General features: G+C 47.3%; 1 pseudogene across 1 annotated transcript; it reads right to left on the bottom strand.

Annotated features, from left to right (window-relative positions):
* Window positions 1-878: 878 nt before the first annotated feature.
* On the bottom strand, window positions 879-22787 carry LOC149320339 (uncharacterized; annotated as a pseudogene). The gene is made up of 6 exons (XR_016278158.1): window positions 22753-22787; window positions 18428-18969; window positions 16985-17111; window positions 11715-11785; window positions 8033-8159; window positions 879-4095 (listed from the first exon to the last, which is right to left on the bottom strand). The product of XR_016278158.1 is annotated as an uncharacterized LOC149320339 (transcript).
* Between the last annotated feature and the right edge of the window lie 515 nt (window positions 22788-23302).

Genomic DNA, 23302 nt, shown 5'->3' with positions numbered 1-23302 from the left:
AAGAGGCCTAAGAGCCAGGACCCCGTCTGGGCTAAAGAAAAGAAAGCTCGCTCTCCACACAAAAATAAAATGAAAGGGCAATGCTCAAGGGAAGAAAAAAACAAGAAAGAAAAAATAAAAGTGAAATAAAAGTCTCCCAAAGGAGAAATCTACTCAGCTGAGGAGCAATTCAAAGGAGATGTTTCTCTTGCAGTGGACAAGAGAACTGAAGGAGGAGCTAGATTGGCGGTACTGGGCATGCTCAGCGTATGGGAGTGGGCAGGGCTACTGCCAATCTACTCAGCTTTTCAGCTTCCGAATGGAGTCCCCGCGCCAAGCCCAGACCCTACTGTGTGAGGCACAGAGACCACGAAGAAGAATACATCAAACAATCTCAAAAATTTTAAAACTTAATTTTTAAATGATTGATGGATTCTATTTACTTAATATGATCCACAGGGTTAGCAACAAAAAGACTGAAAATATCTGGAGACAAATATTACATTTGGTTTCAACTTCATATATACTAAATTTTGGAAGGAAAATCTTGACCCAGATTTGGATACATGGCTCTTGAAAGCACTTGAAGTTGTAGAGATGGATGAACTTACACAAGTATTGGAGGGGAAACCAATAGAAAATATAGAAGAGTGGGAATTTTTGAAAAAAATTTGTAAAGAAAGATCGGTACAAAAACAGAGGTATAAGAAATAGCATTTATCCTTACTATTATCCTGCAATTACATATAAAAACAATACAATGTTGTTGCCTAGGTTATAAAATATAATTTATTCATATGATCACAAATACGGAAATTGTTTTGTTACGAAGAGAGTTTGTTGTTTGAGGGTTATCTCCTCTGCATAAAAACAAGGATCAACAAAAGACTGAGACCATATAATGAATACAATAGTTTATATAGAATTCATTTATTTATAATAGATCTAAGAAGAGATAGAACACAAAAAATACAGAAAGGAAGTGTATAAAGTAATAAGATTAAAATGTAAACAACTATTTTCTTACAATGGAAATTGGTATTTAAAATTGTGAATAAAATAAAAAATTAAAATATATCAAAATAAACAAATAGACCAATATGATTTTAGGCTGCATCAATAGAAGTATAGTGTCTAGATCAAGGGAAGTAATAATGCCACTCTATTCTGCTTTGATCAGGCCCCACCTGGAATACTGTGTCCAGTTCTAGGCACCACAATTCAAAAGGGACATTGAGAAACTGGAGCGTGTCCAGAGGAGGGCGACTAAAATGGTGAAGGGTTTGGAAACTGTGCCCTATGAGGAGAGACCTATGAAACTCGGTATGTTTAGCCTAGATAATAGACAGTTAAGAGGTGATATGATAGCCCTGTTTAAATATTTGAAGAGATGTCATCTTGGGAATGGAGCAAGCTTGTTTTCTGCTGCTCCAAGAGAACAGGACCCAGAAAAATGGATGCAAGCTAAAGCAAAAGAGATTCCACCTAAACATTATGAGATTCTATGATTCAAACCAAAACAAACACTCCAATGAGATGCATCACTGGATGCAGGCTCAATAGTGCAGATCTATTTTTAAAGTTATCTTTAAATTCGATGTGGATATTCTTCAGGTTCTATTTTGGCACAATGGTTGGTTTAGTGTTCTTCTTTATCTGTAATATTTGATATTAGCAGTGCTTAGTCTGTGCCTCAGTCAGCTCTTGAGGGAGAGTGGTGTAGGATAATTTTTCCCAGACGTGCTGAAGAGATAATGCTTTGCACTCATGCAAACATGAGAGCGCTTGTCTTTTTAATAAATAGGAGAACTCTTCTACTGGTTAGAGATAAACTACAAAGTTAATCTGGCTCTTCCCATCTGAGGAAGAGAACAGGTTAACTATTGCAAAGTGCACAATCCAAAGGTTGGAGCACAAGATGATAAATTAACCATGCTGGCATGCTGTATTTTTCCTGTTTTGTTTCTGCCTATAAAAAGAAAGAGACTTGCTTAGTTCCAGGGTCATTTAAACTGTCCATGCCTGATGGCCATTGAATGATTTGTCTCCTCTCTAAATTCTTTGATGCTTCTAAAGATGCAAAGTTTGAGCAAAGCATCTCCCCCACTAAAGGAATTTTTATGGTCTCTCTCCTCTGTGGAATCTCTGATTGTTCCCAAGGTCTGGCTTCTGAGCAAAACATTTCCCATACTGCTGGCGTTTTTACGGTTTTTCTCCTGTGTGGACTCTCTGGTGCCTCAAAAGATGTGACTTTTGAGAAAAGCATTTCCTACACTGCTGGCATGTATATGGTTTCTCTTCTGTGGACTCTCTGATGCTTCACAAAGGATGACAGCTGATAAAAACGATTCCCACACTGCTGACATTTGTACGGTTTCTCTCCTGTGTGCACTCTCTGATGCTTCACAACAGCTGACTTGTGAGCAAAACCTTTCCCACACTGCTGGCATGTGTATGGTTTCTCTCCTGTGTGCACTCTCTGATGGGACACAAGAGTTGACTTTTGAGCAAAACCATTCCCACATTCCTGGCATATGTATGGTTTCTCTCCTGTGTGCACTCTCTGATGAGACACAAGAGCTGACTTTTGAGCAAAAACATTTCCACACTCCTGGCATTTGTATGGTTTCTCTCCTGTGTGCACTCTCTGATGCTTCACAAGGACTGATCTGCGAGCAAAACCTTTCCCACACTGATGGCATGTGTATGATTTCTCTCCTGTGTGGACTGTCAGGTGTGTCACAAGAGCTGACTTTCGAGCAAAACCATTCCCACACTGATGACATATGTATGGTTTCTCTCCTGTGTGGACTCTCTGGTGCCTCACAAAGTCTGACGTCTGAGCAAAGCATTTCCCACATTGCTGGCATGTGTACGGTTTCTCTCCTGTGTGCACTCTCTGATGCTTCATAAGATCTGACTTGTGAGCAAAACTATTCCCACACTGTTGGCATGTGTATGGTTTCTCTCCTGTGTGGACTCTCTGATGGGACACAAGAGCTGACTTTTGAGCAAAACCATTCCCACATTCCTGGCATGTGTATGGTTTCTCTCCTGTGTGCACTCTCTGATGGGATACAAGAGCTGACTTTTGAGCAAAACCTTTTCCACACTCCTGGCATGTGTATGGTTTCTCTCCTGTGTGCACTCTCAGATGCTTCACAAGGACTGATCTGCGAGCAAAACCTTTCCCACACTGATGGCATGTGTATGATTTCTCTCCTGTGTGGACTGTCTGGTGTGTCACAAGAGCTGACTTTCGAGCAAAACCTTTCCCACACTGCTGGCATATGTATGGTTTCTCTCCTGTGTGGACTCTCTGGTGCCTCACAAAGTCTGACGTCTGAGCAAAGCATTTCCCACATTGCTGGCATGTGTATGGTTTCTCTCCTGTGTGGACTCTCTGATGCTTCATAAGATCTGACTTGCCAGCAAATCCTTTCCCACACTCCTTGCATTTGTATGGTTTCTCTCCTGTGTGAACTCTCTGATGAGACACAAGAGCTGACTTGTGAGCAAAACCATTTCCACACTCCTGGCATGTGTATGGTTTCTCTCCTGTGTGCACTCTCTGATGCTTCACAAGGACTGATCTGCGAGCAAAACCTTTCCCACACTGCTGGCATGTATATGGTTTCTCTCCTGTGTGGACTCTTTGATGGTAAACAAGGTTTGCCTTCTGCGCAAAACCTTTCGCAAACTGCTGGCATTTGTACGGTTTCTCTCCTGTGTGGTTTATCCAGTGGCTCACAAAGTCTCTGTGCACTTTCAAATGTGTCATAAGTAGTGAATTGTATGCAAAGCATTTCCCACACTTCCAGCATTTGTGTGGTTTCTTTACTGTGTGTGCTTCTTGATGGTTCACACTGTACAATTTAGAACCAAAACCTTTCACAGAAATGTCATACCTAAAGTGTTTCTTTATACCGTGGGGTCTCTTCCAAGACACAAGTGCCATGTTTTGAGGAACATATTTCTCAGATACATTGTGTTTGTAGGGCTTCTCTCTGATGTAACCTTCCTTTTCTGAATGTTGAACTTCCTTAGTAAGTTTCAGTTTTTGCCTAGAACAATTCCCATACTTAGTACATACATATGTTTTCCTCCAGTTATCTGCTGTGAAGAAGAAAAGCAGAAAATAGTAATTGTGTGAAAAAGCATTTCAGAGTATGGGAAACGGATTAAAGCCAAATAACAAATGAAGCCTCAGAACAAAAGAAGAGGTGCTATGCTCCCTCTTACACTGTAGGTCTGTAGGTTTTTCCATCCCACCATCCCCTGGTAGACACTGAACATAGAATCATGCTGGAGGACCACTAGATGCCTAGAGAGGCCATCTCTGGAGGTCTTCCAGCATGAGTCTATGGACAACCTCTGCCAAAACTATCAGGGATCACACTATATAAATCAAATACATACATATATACATACTTTTTCTTGAGTGCTTTATTATGTACCAAACAAATGTATTTTTAATGTGAAGTCAAAGGCTTTCATGGCCGGCATCCTTAGTTTTTTGTGGGTTATCCGGGGTATGTGGCCATGTTCTAGAAGTGCTTATTCCTGACATTTTGCAAGCAACTGTGGCTGGCATCTTTATATAATGCTGACATATAAGATACATATCTAGATATAGATATAGATATAGATATATAGATATATATACTGTGTGACCCTGGGTCTAAAGGAAAGTCCATGCTAATCTGTGTATTGTTCTGTTGTTGATAGCAGGGCTACCAGTCCTGAACAACAGCAAAATGAGGACTCAGCAAATGCAAATGAGAATTTACCCAGGGTCAGGGGCTTTCCCAGAAGATAATGACCACCAATTAGTAAACACAAATCCTTTTTGCATATCCTCCCACCCTGAGGCCCTGCCACCAACAACAGAATAATATACAGATTAGCATGGAATTTCCTCCAGAGCCAGAGTCACACAGTACATACGTATATATCCGGCTCCCGTATATCCCAACATTCTCTAAAGATTCCAGCCACAGATGCTGGTGAAACGCCAGGAAGAAACTCTTCTAGAACATGACCACATAGCCCAAGAAACCCACAAAAAACTAAATGTATTTTCATTTTTTTCATGATATTTTGAGAAGTTTAAGATTTTTACATGCTGACACCCCTATATCATGCTACTAGTTTTAATTTTGTTTCACCCTCTATACCAGTTTTATTTGAGCTGCAACAAAAATATAACAGTATCTGTCATGACAGACAAAAAAACTGCTCAATATGTTTGAAGAGAAGGACTTGGAGACAACCACCTGTCTCCCTGGACTGCTGCTTTCCTCTCTTGTTTGAGGCCTTTAAAGAGACATCTGCTCTCAGAGACATGGAGGAGGACTACTGAGAATGGAGGATTTTCCAGAAAAGTCTGAGGGAGGGGACCTTCCTGTCTGAGCAGGGACTGAATCCAAGTCCAGTGGGGCTTAGTGCTCAGTAAAGATGGATGCTCTGCACAGTTCAACAGATCCAAGGCAGGAGTGGAAAATAGGTATTCTTTGGGCAACACACAGTTGCCTGGCCTGGTTTTGGTGCCAAGTTTTCAAAATAGCAATAAGGGACATAGGAAATTCATGACAAACAGGTTTGACAAGTACTCTACCTAAATACCAAATGAAATTCTTGATTTTAGTTAACTTGGCCAGGCTTTTACAGAGAAATGCCTACAGATAAATTACATGATGCACACATTTCTGTCTTTATGAAGGGCCCCCATCTTAGTCCCAGCAGATCATTATGTTCTCCCTAAGTCTCCTGGTCTATGTTCCCACTCCTTGTGGGAGCTCCCTGGAGATCCTTGAATCATGCTGCCACCACCCAGTTAATTCGTATCAGATTTCCCTTAACATACACTGGGACTTGTTAAGGACTTCTATGTCTCTTTCTTGGCTAATCTATTCAAGCATCAACTGAGATAGGACATGTGTAAAGGAGTTTCGATGTAGCAGATACCTTTAAGGAAGTATTTATTGTAATTAAACCAAACAGAACAAAAAGATAGGAATCATGCAAGATCCTAAGGGCCTTGCAGGTACAATATGTGTAATTCATTCAAGCAACCAGAATAATAATAAATAAGGCCTAAACGTTCTAATCTGACACAATCTCACCTATTGATGTAATATGCTGGCCTTGATGGATTTGAAATATAGGCGCGTTACAGACCGCCTAAAAGCAGTGGTCTGCTGGCGCTGCCGGTTGCTCCGCGAGGGAGCCGCAGCGGCTAAACCATGCAGCTCCCTCATAGAGCAAAATGAAGCCCCCAAATGGCGCTTCTTCTTGCGCCCCGGATGTGACGCCGTGAGGCGCTAGTCACGCACTCGCAGTGTCACATCCGGGGTGCAACGTGCGGACGCTATGCATCTGCTACGTCAAGATGGCGGTGCCCATGTGGACAGGCACCGCCATTTTGTATGGACCCAATGCGTACTAGGGTTAGGGGCATCAGGAAGTGACGCCCCTTCCTAACCCTAGTACATCCTGGGGATGTACTATAGGCAAGTCTGTAACGCACCATAGTTATAGGTCTTAGCTTAGTATAGACTATCTGCCTGGATTATGCCTTCTTGCTGTAGGCACAACACTACAGTTTTCCTAACCAGTAAGACTAACTTGAGGGAGAGATTCCCACATCGAATTCTCACTGTAGAAACCACTAACTGCTGGAGTCTCTCTCTCTCTGCCTCTCCAACTGTCACCTGGTTTCAGAGGCCTTTTCTCTTAGAAGCTTCCGGGAGAAATCTCTCGCTCCTGCTCACTGATTGGTCAAGTGAGCCTTCCGTCAGCTGTGATGTCATTACTTATTTGCATGTGCCTCCCTCCCAGCTTACTCTTATTACCTGGCAGAAGTCTTCCAATGACTAGAGGCCCAGTCATTACACAACTATTCACTGATTATTATCACTATCTTGTGGGTTTTGGATGATACTGTACTTTGCTATATGGCCAACACGGCTACCCCTGAACTATGACAAACATTGTCAGTTCTTTCTTTTAACACCGTTGCCTGATGAAGAAACCAGAGGATCTCCAAAACCTTACAACATGTATAATGTGCATTTTGGTTGGCCCAAAAAAGTATCATTGTTTTATGGAGTGTCAATCATACTGTACTTTGTTATATAGCCAACACGGTTACTCCTGAGTATGTTTTCTGGATGTGAAGATGTCTTTTATCTGCCACAGGGGAATCCTAAAGAGAGAACCAATGGACTAGGGCTTTACTATTTGAGGTTTCTACTTGAACAAAGGTAAAACAAGGTTTTTTCCTTTTAAATTGGGACTGCATTGGCAGATTTTCTCTTAATAACACCTGAAAGTTTTCCTGATGCAAAAATAGGGAGGCTTCCTGATAAATTCAGTGTTCTCTTCCTATCAAAGAGGCTTCTCAGGAGTTAGGCAAACTGGATCTCAAAGGTGGTAGCTTTTTGTCTTGCTAATGGAATTTAAACTTTGTTTGCTGGACTGTATCTCCCAGTAGCCACATGGCTAGAAGGCGGAGCGGCCCAGTGGCATGAATACTCTTTCATAACATCTGATCTGAGGACAACAACTACAAGAACTTGACCAAATTCACGGCTATGACTAACATCATCATCATCAAAAAAGAAAATTATTTCTCGTGTATCATTTTTAACGCCTTTGCCTGATGAAGAAGCCAGTGGAGCTTAAATAGGTTGCAACATGCATAATGTGCATTTTGGCTGGCCCAATAAAGATATCATTGTTTTGTGGATTTTGGACAATGCTGCACTTTGATACATGGTCAACACAGCGATCCCTGGATATGTTTTCTATGTCATTTTAAGTCAGTAGTTCCCAACCTTTCTAATGTCGTGACCTTTTAATACAGTGTGATCAACCCCAAACATAAAAAAGCAGCGTCTCAGTTCCTAAGAACAACAGAAACTAATGTTTTCCAATGTTCTTAGACGACCCCTGTGATAGGGTCATTCAACCCCCAAAGGGGTTGCAATCCACAGATTGAGAACCCCTGTTTTAAGTTCATTGTTCAATGAAGTACAAGACACTTCCTTACCAAAAGAGGCCAAGGTCCCACTGATCTCTGCCATGATCTGCCTGTGCAGGGCTCTCTGGTCAGGATCCAACAGGGCCCACTCTTCTGGGCAGAAAGACACGGCCACCTCCTCAAAAGTCACCAGGCCCTAAAAACAGAAGAAAAAGGTTCTTGCTCATATTGGCATCAAGATGGCTGCCAGCTGTGGCAATTAGTATAAAGTGGACTCACAGGCTGATATGACTTCAAAGGCAGCTGAAGTGAGGCTGATTCTTCACCAGCATCAGCATTGTGAACAAGGTCTGATAACACAGGAGCCTCACTCCATGACTCTACAGCAGGGGTTCCCAACTTGGGAGTCGTGACACCTTCAGGGGTCGATCGACCCTTTCTCGGGGGTCGCCAGGTTGGGACTCACCCTTCCTCCTCCTCCAAGCAGCCAGGCCTCCTCTGGCCTGCCGCCACGGCCTCCTCCTCCACGCGACTGCCGCTGCCATCAGCAAGCTGCCGCCTCCCCTCCTCCTCCCCTAGCAGCCACGGCCACCACCACTATCGTGTGGGGCTGGGGCTGCCTCCACATGGCCGCCACTTCCACCACCACTATCATGTGGGGATGGAGCGGCCGCCGCCACCACCACCACCGCTATCGTGTGGGGCTGGGGTTGCTGCCTCCTCCTCCTCCTCTCTTCCTCCTTCACGCGGCCGCCACCACCATCAACACTGCTATCGTGCGGGGCTGGGGCTGCTGCCTCCTCCTCCTCCTCCTCCATGTGTCAGCCACCGCTGCCACCACTATCGCATGGAGCTGGGGCTGCTGCCTCCTCTCCTCCTCCCCCTCCTTCACGCAGCCGCCTCCACTGCCACCACCACTATTGTACAGGGCTAGGGCTGCCGCCTCCTCCGCCTCCTTTACGTGGCCGCCACCACCACCACCATCACATGAGGCTGGGGCTGCCGCCTCTGCCTCCTCCTCCTCCATTGCAGCTGCCACTGCCACCACTATCGTGCGGGGCTAGGGCTGCTTCCGCCTCCTCCTTCACGTAGCCACCGCCATTGCCGCTATCGTGCGGGGCTGGGGCTGCCGCCTCCTCCTCCTGCTTGCAGCCACTGCTGCCATTGTGCAGGGCTAAGGCCACCGCCACCTCCTCCTCTTCCCCCACGCAGCGGCTGCCGCCGCCACTGCCTTCTCCACACCCTTCTTCTCCCTCATGTAGCCACTGCCTCTGCGCAAAGTGGCGGAAGCCCTGTGTGATGGCGGTGGAGGTGGCAGCAGCAGGCCAGAGGACGCCTGGTCGGTGCTGGAGGAGGAGGGATGAGGAAGAGGAGGTGGAGGAGGTGGCAGCGGAGGCAGGTCAGAGGAGGCCTGGCCGGCACTGGAGGAGGAAGAGGAGGGGTGAGGAAGAGGAGGAAGAGAGGGAGCTTCCAGTGGCCTTTGCAGCCAGAAGTCCCACTGCTTCTTCTGACCAGCGGCCTCCCTGTTTGGTTGGGAGGGTGGGAAGGGGCGGGACTTCCAGCCGCAAAGACCACTGGGACTTGTAGGCGGCTGGATGTCCCTCCCCCTCCTGGCCTCCCAACCAATCAGGAGGGTCGCCAGGTAGGACATCCAGCCACAAGAGGGTTGTGGCCCAACAAAGGTTGGGAACACTGCTCTACAGCTTCAGTAAAAGCTTTTAAAAAAACATTACACCACAACTGAGGAACAAAATGCCTAGGGCCTTGCAATTCAGGATTTGGACCAGGCATAAGCAACTGTAGATGGGATGGGCAGGTCACACGTGGGCATTTCAGCAAGTCAGGAGGGATGATGCTGGGTCATTTCCAACTGCCAGGTTGGACAATTTTCAGCTGGTACATCTAGTTTGTTTATACCCCCCCCCCCCAGTTTTGGGGGGAGACTTGTGGAGTTTTATCTCATACCCTCCAATTTGGCAGGGACAATGCCAATTAGTCCTCTTTTGTCCACTTTTTTCAATGGATTTTAAAATGACCCACTTTCCTCCTCCCATTTCCCCCCTTTGTTCTCAGTTACTTCAACTGCTGCAAACTTGAGTTTTGGAGTTTTAACTCAGCCAGCGTGGTGTAGTGGTTTGAGTCTTGGATTAGGATTCTGGACTAGGGTTTGAATCCCCACTAAGCCATGGGAATGCACTGCATGACCTAGGGCAAATCACATTCTCTCATCCTCAGAGGAAGGCAAAGGGAAACTCCCCCAGAACAACAAGCATCCATTAGAGGTTCACCTTAGAATTGTTATAAGATGTAAACAACCTGAAGACACATAACAAGAACTCAGTGAAGGGGAAAAGAGAGAAGGGGCTAAATCTTTCCCAGTAGAGTCTGGGAAAAGCCAGCAGCTGCAGCCTCTGTAACTGGCTGCATATATACTTCTTCAGCAAAAACCTTTGCCATCTTGACCACAGTCGGCTGTTGCTTGGCCACACGTGTGGTAGTTTTCATGTGTAAAATGTTGGACGATATATTATATGTGTTACAGAGGGAGCAGGGAGTCAACTGCTGAGGGTTTGGCTGGTTTCCAGCCAATTAGAAAACAAACAGAGTTAGGTTATAAATTGTCTGTGCTGGGTATGCATATAACAGATTTTAAAATATTAAAATAAATTAATAATAAAACTATAGTCAGCCCTTGAAATATGCGGGGAATTGGTTCCAGGATCCCCCACAGATAAATAAAAATGTGTATGCTCAAGTCTGCATTTAAAATTTAAATTTACCTTAAATTGATGCAGCCAGGCTGAGAAGCACTCTCACAGTAGCGGGGAGGCTTCAGCCATAAGCTCCAGCACCAGGGAAACATTCTCCATGCTTCCTCTGCAATTTGGCTTAAAAGGGGCAGCTGACGTACTCCCAGGAAGCAGGAAGAATGGAGGCATAGGGCTTGGAGCTTGCCTCTCCTCCCTCTTGGCTTATTGAAATACCGCACTCTGCTTTCCCATAGGAATCAATCCCATCAAGGACTCTAAATGGAGAGAAGGGAGCATCAAGGGTCTGGGTCTCGGAGCTTGGCTTTGCTGCTTGTGGTCCCCTACAACCTCCCCTCCCCTCCCACACAATCGTGGGTTGGTTCGTATGGGAAAGGGAGGGTAGAGGGGAGGTTGGGGGGGACCAGCAGCAGCAAAGCCAAGCTCTGAGACCCAGACCCTTGATGCTCCCTTCTCTCCTTTTAGAGTGCTTGGTGGGATTGATTCCTACATGGCCAATAAAGTTCTTATGTTATCCAATTTGGAGCAAAATATTACCTGAAAACTGCCATTAAAAACAATTTCCCCATCCCTGCCTGAAACATCCCTGAGTGGCATTGCAGAGATCACCGTTGCCCCTGGTCCAGCTGGTTCCTTGGCAGCTCCAGAAGCTCCAGTAGCCTCCCTCTGAATGCCAGCTGCTAGACACAGAGGGAGAGGGATTTGTTCTGGACCAAGGAAAGAGGATGGGAATATCTATCAACTCCCCTTTTGGGCTCAAGAGAAAGTTCAGAGAAAAAGGAGAGCAACTCTATCTCAAGAATAAGAAGGCTGAAGACATAACAGATTCAAACCTAGAGAAGAAGCTTGTAAATTTTTACAATTTTTAAAAATCCAAAGCAAACTGAAACAAAGTTCTCCACTAGCGCCGAGAAGGATGAGATCTAGGAAAAGAGGAACCCAAGCTGCTCCAGTTCTCTTGTTCCAGGATTCCTTCTCCTTACCGGATCTGGTTGTGGTTCACTGCAAAGAGGGAAAGGCGACTGAGTCCTTGTTGGTGGGATCATTCCAGCCTCTGTGGGAGCAAGGCGAGAGGGAATCCAGTCACATCTCTTGATGTTAGAAATAGCAGTCTTAAAGACGCACTAGGAAGTACAGGCTCCCTTCAGCTAACAAAGCCTCTGACAAATAAACTCCTTTTTACAAAGTCATCTTATACCTGCCCTGCCCCCAATTTCCTCTTTGCACAGATGAAACTATTTTAGCAGCATATGCATTGGAAGGATGGCGAAAGAGGGCTGGAAAAAACAGTTTTAAGCATCTAGTTGCAGTAATATGTCTGGAGTAAACAATGCACTAACGCTTGAGCTGAGAAACAGTAGGATTCTGCTCTAGCTGATCGTACTGCAGCCATGTTTGCCTGCTCATAACACACAAGGGAAATAGCATTGTCTCTAGAGATCCTTGCTGAGCATTAAATAACAGCTAAAGAAAATGGAAGAGCAGAGAAGCCTGGCTCAACAGCTGTCCTTAAAAAATAAATGAAAAAATAAATAAATGAAAAAACAGATGTATGTGTTTAGATTCCAAAATGGAAATCACAAGAAAAGTTGGAGCTGGTCAAAGAAAACGTCATTCCTGAATTCATTTGGGAAGAAGCCTTCAGATGGGTTCTAGATGGTTCCAAACATTTTTGTTTACTTATGCAAGGCTTCTCGGACCTTATGGTTTCACTTCACATGTGTGTATTATTAGTTTTGGAGAAAAAGTATGCTAAAACATGTTGACATGCTCTTCATTTTTTGGGTGGTTCCAGAACCCCTCCCTAGTCTTCCCATGTGATTTGTGGCTCTTGTACCAAATTTTCTGTTAAAGAAGGGACGGTCTAGAGCACAATCAGTTAATTTGTAGAGGTACACCTGCATTTTCTTGGAAGTCTTGGCATGAAAAAACACTTCCAGGACTTGAAAATGCAGAGGGGGCTTGGTTGCAGTGGCTTGAGTGTTGGACTGGAACCTGGGAAAATCCAGTTCTAGCCTCCCATGAGCCCTGAAAGACACAGGGAAACCTTGGGCTTTTCCTCTCTCTGAGCCTGACCTACCTCACAAGGTTGTTGTTGTACATACAAAGGATAGGGTATGAGGGACTTGAGTCTTAAGGCGCCAAACAGACAGGTCAAAATAAAGCTGCTTCGGGTCACTTTGGAGGTATGCTGTTTAAATTATGCATGTATACTAAGAGTCCGGAAGCTGCGCCAAAGCTGTGCTCCAGTCCTTAGGACTAGATCGTGGCTTTGGTGCATCTTCTGGACTCTCAGTATGCATGCATCATTTCAACAGCATACCTCCAAAGTGACCTGAAGCAGCTTTATTTTGGCCTTTCTGTATGGGCCTAAGAGAGCAAAAGCCAGCTCTGAACAGAAACACACAGGGAACGCAAAACATAAAATCAATCTCTGCATTTGAAGATGAGCATCACTCAAGCTGTGCAACCCTTGGGTCGAGAATACATGTGAAAGGCATCTAGGAGTCCAAGTAGAGCACAAGTTGAACATGAGTCAACAGTATGTTGCAGCAGCTAAAAGACCAATTAAATTTTAGGCTGCATCAATAGATGTATACTGTCTAGATAAAGGGAAGTAATAGTGCCACTGTATTCTGCTTTGGTCAGGCCTCACCTAGAATACTGTCTCCAGTTCTGGGCACCACAGTTCAAAAAGGATGTTGAGAAACTGGAGCATGTCCAAAGGAGGGCCACAAAAATGGTGTAGGGTCCAGAAACCAAGTCTTATGAGGAACAACTTACGGAACTGGGTATGCTTAGCCTGGAGAAGAGATGGTTAAGAGATGATATGATAGCCTTGTTTAAATATTTGAAGGGATGTCATATTGTGGGTGGAGCAAGCTTGTTTTCTGCTACTACAGAGAATAGGACCCAGAACAATGGATGAAAGCTACACGAAAAGAGATTCCACCTCAACATTAGGAGGAACTTCCTGACAGTAAGGGCTGTTGAGAGGTTCCAAGAAGCCTTAGAGAGGCTCACGGTTGGAAATGACGGCGACTCTGTTGATGCCCTCACCGGTATTTGGAATATCGGTCTTTCTAGGGCTATACACAGTATCGCTCCCAAGCGCCCTTTCAGGCCTGCTTCTAAACGTAAGCCCTGGTATACGGAAGATCTCCGGGCAAGGAAGCGGGTTCTGCGACGGCTAGAGTACCGTTGGCGGAAACACCTTTGCTTAGACGACAAGGCTCTCCTAGACCAACTGTTAAAGGACTACGGAGAGGCAATACGAGCAACAAAGAACTCGTTCTATGGTGCTCGTATTGCGTCCGCTGAGTCGCGTCCGGCAGAGTTGTTCAGGGTGGTGAGGGAGCTAACTCAGCTCCCTCCCGCCCTGAACCAGATCCTTGAACCTACTAAGGCCTGCTGTGACCAATTTAATGACTTTTTTGCGGATAAAACCTCTCGCATAAGCGAAGGTCTGAACGCTGACATTATAGCAGAACCTAGGGTAGAAGTGTCCAGAGCCTCTGTGGACTATGTTAAACTGGATCAGTTTGAGTTGGTGAGTACCGAGGATGTGGACAAGATCCTCGGAAGTGTTCGGAAAACAACCTGCTCTCTTGATCCCTGTCCCTCGTGGTTAGTGGCCCAGGGGGGACCGGCGGTAACACTATTGTTACGCCGGATAATTAATACATCTTTGAGCAGGGGTAGGCAACCTGCGGCCCGCGGGCCGGATGCGGCCCCACGAGGCCTTGGGACCGGCCCCAGCCCGGTCCTGCCGCCGATTGCCGCCGGGGCCGTTGGGGGGCAATTGTCTATAGAAGCCTCAGAAACATGCATTTATATTAACATTTTTTTTAAAATCAGCAAATTTTTTCATGTGTCCTCCATTTTTTTAAAAAAGTGTCTTCCATTTGAAAATTTTGTCCTACATTTGTCCTGATTTATTTATATATTTAATTTTTTAAAAAATTATTTAATTATTTATTTTTTGGCTTCGGCCCCCCAGTTGTCTGAGGGACAGCAACCCGGCCCCCGGCTCAAAAGGGTTGCCTACCCCTGTCTTTGAGGGATGGGCAATTTCCATCGGATCTTAAATTGGCCATTGTAAAACCGATCCTAAAAAAGCCCTCCCTCGACCCCCTGGTTCATAATAATTATCGGCCTGTCTCGCTGCTACCATTTTTGGGTAAGGTGATCGAGAGGGCGGTTGCGATCCAGCTTCAGGCGGTCTTGGATGAAACGGATTATCTGGACCCATTTCAAACTGGCTTCCGGGCGGGTTACGGGGTTGAGACGGCCATGGTCGCCTTGGTCGATGATCTCCGTCTGGGCATCGACAGGGGAAGCGTGTCCCTGTTGGTGCTCTTGGACATCTCAGCGGCTTTCGATACCATAGACCATGGTATCCTTCTGGGGCGCCTGGCAGAGGTGGGGATCGGGGGCACTGCGCTCCAGTGGTTCCGGTCCTACCTCTCCGGAAGGTCCCAGATGGTGCAGCTGGGAGACGTGTGCTCTGACGAGAGGCCCCTTAAAACTGGGGTTCCTCAAGGAGCCATTCTGTCTCCCATGCTATTTAATATTTACATGAAACCGCTGGGAGAGATCATCCGGAGACATGGGGCGCGGGGTTATCAGTACGCTGATGACACCCAAATCATTTTCTCTATGTCTCCGACTGATGCAGTGACTGGGGATGGCGTCTCTCCTCTCGTGGCCTGTCTAGAGTCAGTAATGGGCTGGATGAGGGAAAACCGACTCAAATTGAATCCAGAGAAAACGGAGGTACTAGTGATAGGTTCTCCTGGTCCAGGAATGGCGGTGGTTCCACCTGTCCTGAACGGGGTCACGCTCCCTGTGAAGGACTCCGTGCGCAGTTTGGGGGTGCTTCTTGACTCGTCGCTTCACCTGACAGCTCAGGTGAATGCGACGGTCAAGAGCACCTGTTATCAGCTTCGGCTTATTCGCCAGCTGCGCCCATACCTGGCCCAGAGGGACCTAGAAACTGTTGTACATGCTCTGGTAACTTCGAGACTGGATTTCTGCAATGTACTCTACATGGGGCAACCCTTATACCAAACTCGGAAGCTGCAAATGGTGCAGAATATGGCAGCCCGGCTGGTCACTGGTGCTCCCAGGACCAGCCATATAACACCGGTTTTGAAAGACCTCCATTGGCTGCCTATCCGCTTCCGAGCTCAATATAAGGTGTTGGTGATCACCTATAAAGCCCTAAATGGCTTGGGCCCAGGATACCTAAAGGACCGCCTCCCCCCGTACATTCCGCCTCGCACCCTCAGAACGTCTGGGCAGCAATTACTGAAGGTGCCTGGAGCTAGGTTAGCCTCCACCACACGGAGGACATTCTCCACGGCTGCCCCAGCCCTTTGGAATACGCTGCCCACTGAGCTCCGCTCGACTACCACCCTGGCCCAATTCAGGAAGGACCTGAAAACCTTCCTGTTCCAACAGGCATTCCCCGACTAAAATCCTGTGGGCCTCCCTCCTCTTCCGTGGCCAAGAGGTTGGGCTATGGGGCTTTTATGCCTGTTATTTTAAATGGAGGGCTGATGTATTTGTATTTTAATCTTTTGTATTGTATGGATTGTTTTAATCTCTGTTGTAAGCCGCCCTGATCGCAGGAAGGGCGGGATATAAATAAAAATTTTATTATTATTTATTATTATTAACAGTGGAACACACTTCCTTGGATTGTAGTGGAGTCTCCCTCCTTGGAGGTCTTTAACCAGAGCCTAGATAGCCATCTGTCAGGTATGTTTTGGTTGAGAGTTCCTGCATGGCAGGAGTTGGCCCTTGTGGTCTCTTCCAACTCTATGATTCTATGAGGCTGCTGTACTTTGGTCACATTAAGAGAAGATGCAGCTTATTGGAGAAAACAATAATGCTGGGAAAGGTGGAGGGAAGACGAAAGGAAGAAAGGCCACATGATAGGAGGATGGACTCTATTATGGAGGCCACGGGTATAACTTTACAGGAACTAAGCAGGCCTGGGAGCCTGGGAGATGTCTCATCCATGGGGTCACCATGGGTCAAGATTGATTCAAGGCAGTTAACAACAACAAAGTCTTCACGTGTTGCTTTTTGGTAAGCTAAGCCATTATAGTTGTTGTTATATCAGCTCAAATTTTTTTAGCTAGATAGTCCAGTAACACAACTCAAAGTTTGCCTTTTACTGATTCTCAGAGGATTCAGATGTGCAAAGAGACCTGCAGGATTCTGGACAGAGGGTATTCATCCTTACCTTGCAAGGGGGGCCCTCCATCACACTCCTGCTGGATGGCCCTCCATTGGGGACTCTGCCTGGGGTCCAATGGAGACTTCTCAGCCACAAGGAGTTCAGAGTGGGCTTCTACCAAGAGATTCTTCACCTGAAACAACAGTCAGGATTCGGGACATGGAATTTGGAGAAGGATGAGAAAATGGCAAAGGTTTTTGGAGAAACTGACATACAAAATAAGAGCTCAGAAAGGTGGACTACAGTATGACACATATAGTAATACTTTGCAGACATTTATTGTATGTGGTGTAATGCTAAAAATGTCATGGAACCCACAGCATGAACCTCTGAAGTTCTGGAAAACCATGCTTTGACTTATAATGGAAGTCTTTCCATAGACTCGTTTATTTTTATATCTCTATGTATAATTATGTGTGTTTGTGCGTGCGCACGTAAGGAAGACTGTAAGACTCATAGACAAAAAAATTGAAAACCTACTGCTGCTTTATAGATACAGTGGACCCTTGGTATCTGCTGGGTTTAGTTTCAGGACACCTCATAGATATCAAAATCTATAGATGCGCAAGTCCCATTAAATACGATGGGCAGCAAAATGGTGTCCCTTATATAAAATGACAAAATCAAGGTTTGCTTTTTGGAATTTACATATTTTTGAATACAGTCGGTCCTTCTTATACACAGATTTTTTATACACGGATTCAAGCATACCTGGTTTGAAAATGTTCAAAAAAGTATAAACTTCAAATATCAAACCTTGATTTTTCAATTTTTTTTTATAAGGGACACCATTTTGCTATGTCATTATATTTAATGGGACTTGAGCCTACACGGATTTTGTTATACACGGGAGATCTTGGTACCAAACCCCAGTGTATTTTCAAGCCATGGACGCTTGTATCCGTGGATAAAGAGTTTCAAGCCATGGATGCTTGAATCCGTGGATAAAGAGACTGCCGACTGTATACCAAACTGTACAGTCTATGGTAACAACACTGTTGTTGGTCACTTGTTATGTTGGTTTGGAATAAAAATAAAATAAAAGGGGAAAAAAGTCAACAAAGGCAAAAGTGCTTCATCCCTTAGCGTGAGAGTAGGTTATTTGCTGAAATGAGTGGAAGCCTCCTGAACGCATCAGGGCCAGAATCTGCCACTGGAGTCATCATGGGGAAAAGTCCGGTTGAGTGGCAGTGCCAGCAGAGAAAACTGGCACTTCCTTTGAAAACATGGCAGAGAGGGAGCACCCGCCTGGTTTTGAAGCAGAACCACCCTTCTCAGAGACTTTGGTGACTGTGATTCCACTTCATCAAAGGTGGACTGTCCCCACACTCCTCCTTATCAAAGCCACATCTGGGGGCACTTCATTTCAGGAGAAACTCCTCAGTGGGCCTTTGCCCCCAAAGTCATCACAGGTCCAAGAAAGGCAGCCCACAGCCAGAACCTACTCACCTTGGCCCCAGGAGGAATTGCTCTCACCTGCTGCTCTTTTGCCTTCTTCTCTGCCTGACTCAGGAGAAAACCCTCTGCCAGGGCCACTGCCTGGGAGCAATTCTCCGCCCCACATTCCCTGACCCAGTTCTCCATTTCTGGGGGCAAGATGCTCAGGAACTGCTCCAAGACCACCAGGTCTAGGATCTCATTTTTTGTGTGTTGCTCTGGCTTCAGCCACTGACGGCAGAGATGGTGGAGTCGGCTGCAAACCTCTCGGGGCCCTTCGCCCTCTTCGTAGGAGAACTGCCTGAAGTGTTGGCACTGTGTGTCTGAGCTGACAAGGTCCTTGTCCAGGGACTTCTGGACTGTCCTCTTCCCAAATCCCCCACTGCTCTCAGCACTGATGCCATCACAGTCTTTTCCTCCTTCAGGACCAGCTGAGTCTGGTCCATCCATCTATCTTTAGTTTTTACACCAATGAAACCACAAATAGGTCAAAGTTATTCCTCCTCTGTCTGTCTCAGGACAAAGATGTCCCTAAGATGCTCTGCTGAAACATCCTGCAAAACCAATACATCATTGTGTTAGTATAAATCAGTGGTCCCCAATGCTCCCTTTTCTTTTGGGTGGCAACTCTAGCACACACACCCCAGAGCATATTTTTTGATATCAGGTCTATTCTGCATGTAGTCATGTTAGCTACATGATCACAGAATCCTATCTGACAATACTGACTCTCTCAGTTTAATAGCAGAGATGAACATTGTCCGCTACAGTCAGACACGGCTAGACAATCTTGTCAAGGGAAAACCTTTATCTTTACCTTTTCTACTGCAAATTCAAAACAACCAATTCTTGGTTGCTGCTCCCTTTGCATCCAGTCTCTTTGAGAGCAGCAACCAAGCAGCTAGCTGAGCAGTGACCAAGAAGCTTCTTGCTTATGCCTGCCTTGCAGCTAATAATAATAATAATAATAATTTATTCTATTTATATACCGCTATTCCAAATATCATAGCAGTGAACAGCAAGTAAGCTAATTAGCAAGTAAGCTAATTTGCCCCCAACAGTCTGGGTACTCATTTTAGCGACCTCGGAAGGATGCAAGCCTGAGTCAAGCTTGGGCCCTTTTTCTGGTCTTGAACTCGCAACCTTGTGGTTTTGAGTGAATGGCTGCAGTACAAGCATTTAACCACTGTGCCACCAGGGCTAAGGCCTGCTCAGTCACTGCTCCCAGGATGACAGGGCACAAATGGAGCAGCGGCTGAGAAGCTGGCTTATCAGGGACCAAGAAGCCCAAGTCAGCCTTGCAGCAAAGGTCAGTGTGGCCAAGAGGCCTATTGGTTGCTGCTCAGCCAGCTGCTCATTTACTGCTAGCAAGGTGACCAGGTGCAAGGGAGAAGTTTCTCCCTAGCAGAGGAGGGACTGTCAAGCCTTCATCAGGGTAGAGAAAGATGCAGCCTGTGCGTGTGTAAGGGGTTTACAGAGGCCACATGCTCTGGACTGGAGGCTGGTGTGGGCTGGAAAGGGAGAGATTTTAACTGCAGGAGTAGTTAACCAAGGCAAAGAACTCTTTCTAAGAACTGAGCACAGATACTACTTCCCCAGAGACATGTCTTTCCCATACAGCTTTGAGTGTTCATTCTCCCACAAAAAATGGTTTCTTCTGCTCCCTTTTCTCTCAGACTGTCTTATGAAATAGAGCAGGAACAACAGTGAAAGGGAGCTTAGGCAGGGCCCTAAATGTGAAAGCTCCCTTTTTGCCACCACGTCTCCCCCACCACCATGTACTCTAACGCCACCCTGTCCCAAAATAGTGCCACTCTGAGCCACAGAAGCAAAGCCCTATGCTGAAGCCTCGCACAAGTTTCCCAACTGCCACTACTAGCGAAAGACACCAGTAAGTGAACTCACATGGGAGGCGAAGACACCACCACATAAATTGATCAGAGACTGTGTGATGGTTCTCTGAAAAGATGTTTAATGTACTCCTCATCCCCAACATGGTCCTGAAGACCACTGGTTCTCCTTGTCTGTTCTGTATGCCAGTTCTTTGATTGAGGGCCCCTCTGCTGTCCTCTTTTCCCCTCACTGTCCCCTACTGTCCCCTTTCTACCTCGCTGCCCCCCTGGAATCTTCCAGTGCCCCCAGAGGTGAGAGAATCACTGGATAGATGATATTTACAGAGCACTATCAATGTACTTTGCTGTGTTAAGAATTATTATCTTGGTACAGGTACCCTAGAGTAGGGTTGCCATAACCTGGTTGCAACCGGGTTTTTCCCGGTTTTGGCTGCACCTGCCCGGTCACGGCACGGGTGCAGCCAAAAACCGGGAAAAGCCCGTTTGCAGCGGGGTTGCTAGGCAACCCTGGGGCCTCGCTGCCCTCCTCCTCCTCCCCCGCGCATGGCTGCGCGGAGGAAAAGGAGGGCAGCGAAGCCTGAGGCGGAGGAGGCTGCAGGGAGGCGGCGCCTCTTGGGCGCAGCCGCGCCAACCTCCCTGCCTCCCTGCAGTCTCCTCCCTCCTTCCTGGCCTCCGCTGGGGCCAGGAACGAGGCAAGGCCGCGGCGATCACCGCCGGGCTCCCTGCCTCCTTCCTGGTCCCTGCGGGGGCCAGGAACAAGGCGAGGCCCAGGCGATCGCCGCCGGGCTCCTCGCCTCGTTCCTGGCCTCCGCTGGGGCCAGGAAGGAGGCGAGGCCCTGGCGATCGCCGCCGGGCTCCTCGCCTCCTTCCTGGTCCCCACGGGGGCCAGGAACGAGGCGAGGCCGCGGCGATGGTCGGCGGCGATGGTCGGCGGCCCGCTCGCCTCCTTCCTGGTCTCCGCTGGGGCCAGGAAGGAGGCGAGGCCCTGGCGATCGCCGCTGGCTCCTCGCCTCCTTCCTGGTCCCCGCGGGGGCCAGGAACGAGGCGAGGCCGCGGCGATGGTCGGCGGCCTGCTCGCCTCCTTCCTGGTCTCCGCTGGGGCCAGGAAGGAGGCGAGGCCCTGGCGATCGCCGCTGGCTCCTCGCCTCCTTCCTGGTCCCCGCGGGGGCCAGGAACGAGGCGAGGCCGTGGCGATGGTCGGCGGCCTGCTTGCCTCCTTCCTGGTCTCCGCTGGGGCCAGGAAGGAGGCGAGGCCCTGGCGATCGCCGCCGGCTCCTCGCCGCCTTCCTGGTCCCTGCGGGGGCCAGGAATGAGGCGAGGCCCCGATCCTGGCCTCCGATCGCGGCAGGGCCCAGGCGGGGAGGGAAAGCCTCCTTAAGTGGAGGCTTTCCCTCGCCGCTTGGCCTCTGCTCCCCGTCGCGATCGCCAGGAAAATGTAGGACAGAATTTTCAAATGTAGGACACAATTTTGTGTCCTACATTTGAAAATTATGTCCTACATTTTCCCTGGTTTTGAGGTCTGGCGCTATGGCAACCCTACCCTAGAGGCACCAGATCCCGCCTTATCTTGGGAGTTAAGCAGGGTCAGCTCAGTTAGTCCTTGATGGGAGACTGCCAACAAATACCAGGCACTGCCCACACAAAAAGCAAACCTCCAATAAAGGTGAACTTAAAAGAAAAAGAGTCCTGCATTTGGCATGTTTTAGATATATACCAGCTTAAAAGTTTTCCTAATGCAAAAACATGGAGAAGTCTTAAGAAATTCAGTGTTCTCTGTCCAACAAAGAGGCTTGTAACCTGTTTAAGGGCCAAACCCAAAGAGTAGTTATCACTGGTGTCTTTTTGGATTGTAAGCCTGAGGGCAGGGAACCGTCCAATTAAAAAGATTGTATGTACAGCGCTGTGTAAATTTACAGCGCTTTATAAATAAAGGTTAATAATAATAATAATAATGGTTACTCTTCATCATGGACAGAAGTGCCTAGTGGGGTGCCAAGGCCTTGGTCCTGGGTCCATTGTGGTTCAACGTGTTTGTTAATGATCTCAGTGATGGAACAGGGGGCATACGCACTAAATCTGCAGAGGAACTGGGGCAGGGGAGAGCCCTGGGGGCGCAGGGGTTAAATGCCTGCACTGCAGCCACTCACTCACAAACTGTAAGGCTGCGAGTTCAAGGCTAGCAAAAGGGCTGAAGCTTGACTCAGGCTTGCATCCTTCCCAGGAGGTCACTAAAACGAGTCCCCAGAGTGTTGGGACTGGCAGTTAGCTTACACTTTGTAAACCGCTGAAGGAGTGCTTAAATGCACTGATAAGCGGTATAGAAGGGCACTTGCTATTCCACAGAGGACGAGGCCAGCATTCAGAGTGACTTAAACAGATGGGAGAGCTTAGAAGACCACAGACCTAACATCAAGCAACAGTGTCAGGCAGCAGCAGCTGAAAAAGCCAGTATCCCAAAAGTGGCATGTATTCTATCAGGCGAACCTTTTCCAGCTCCATCCGTTCCTCGAAGAGGACCCCAGCCCTGCAAATAAAATAACCCCCTTCCTCCTTCTCCTCCCTCCCACAAAGCCCCACTTAGGGCGCCCCCTTCCTCACCATCTCCTCCTCCTCCTGCCTCCCTTTCCCAGCTGCTGACGTTTCCCAACATTGTTTGCCTCTCTAGGAATCTGAGTCCTCTGCTCTGCTCTGCTCTTGGAGGAGGACGCTCTAGGAATCTAAGTAGCCATTCTCTCCCCGTTTGGAGAACGACGCTCTAGGAATCTGAGCCGTCTGCTCTCTCTCCCCTTTAGATGAGAACGCTCTAGGATTCTGAGCCGCTGCTCTCTCCCCTTGGAGGAGGACCTTCTAGGGCTCTGAGCCTTTGCTCTCTCTCTCTCTCTCATTCCCCTTTGGAGGACTGTGAGCCTTTCCTTTCCCTTGGACCCAGGAATAGGAATATGAGTAGTTGGCCATTTGGGAGGGAGAAGGAGGGGGAGGGGGGTGCCTTGAGTGGGTGGGAGAGGAGGAGGCGGGGGGGCTTGAGGGCAGGGAG

Source organism: Sceloporus occidentalis, unplaced genomic scaffold (assembly GCF_023333645.1).
Source record: "Sceloporus occidentalis isolate IW3139 unplaced genomic scaffold, rSceOcc1.0.p SCAF_1, whole genome shotgun sequence".
Classification (NCBI taxonomy): Eukaryota; Metazoa; Chordata; class Lepidosauria; order Squamata; family Phrynosomatidae; genus Sceloporus; species Sceloporus occidentalis.
The sequence above is the reverse complement of the archived record's forward strand: the minus strand, read 5'-3'. Positions and strand labels throughout refer to the sequence as shown.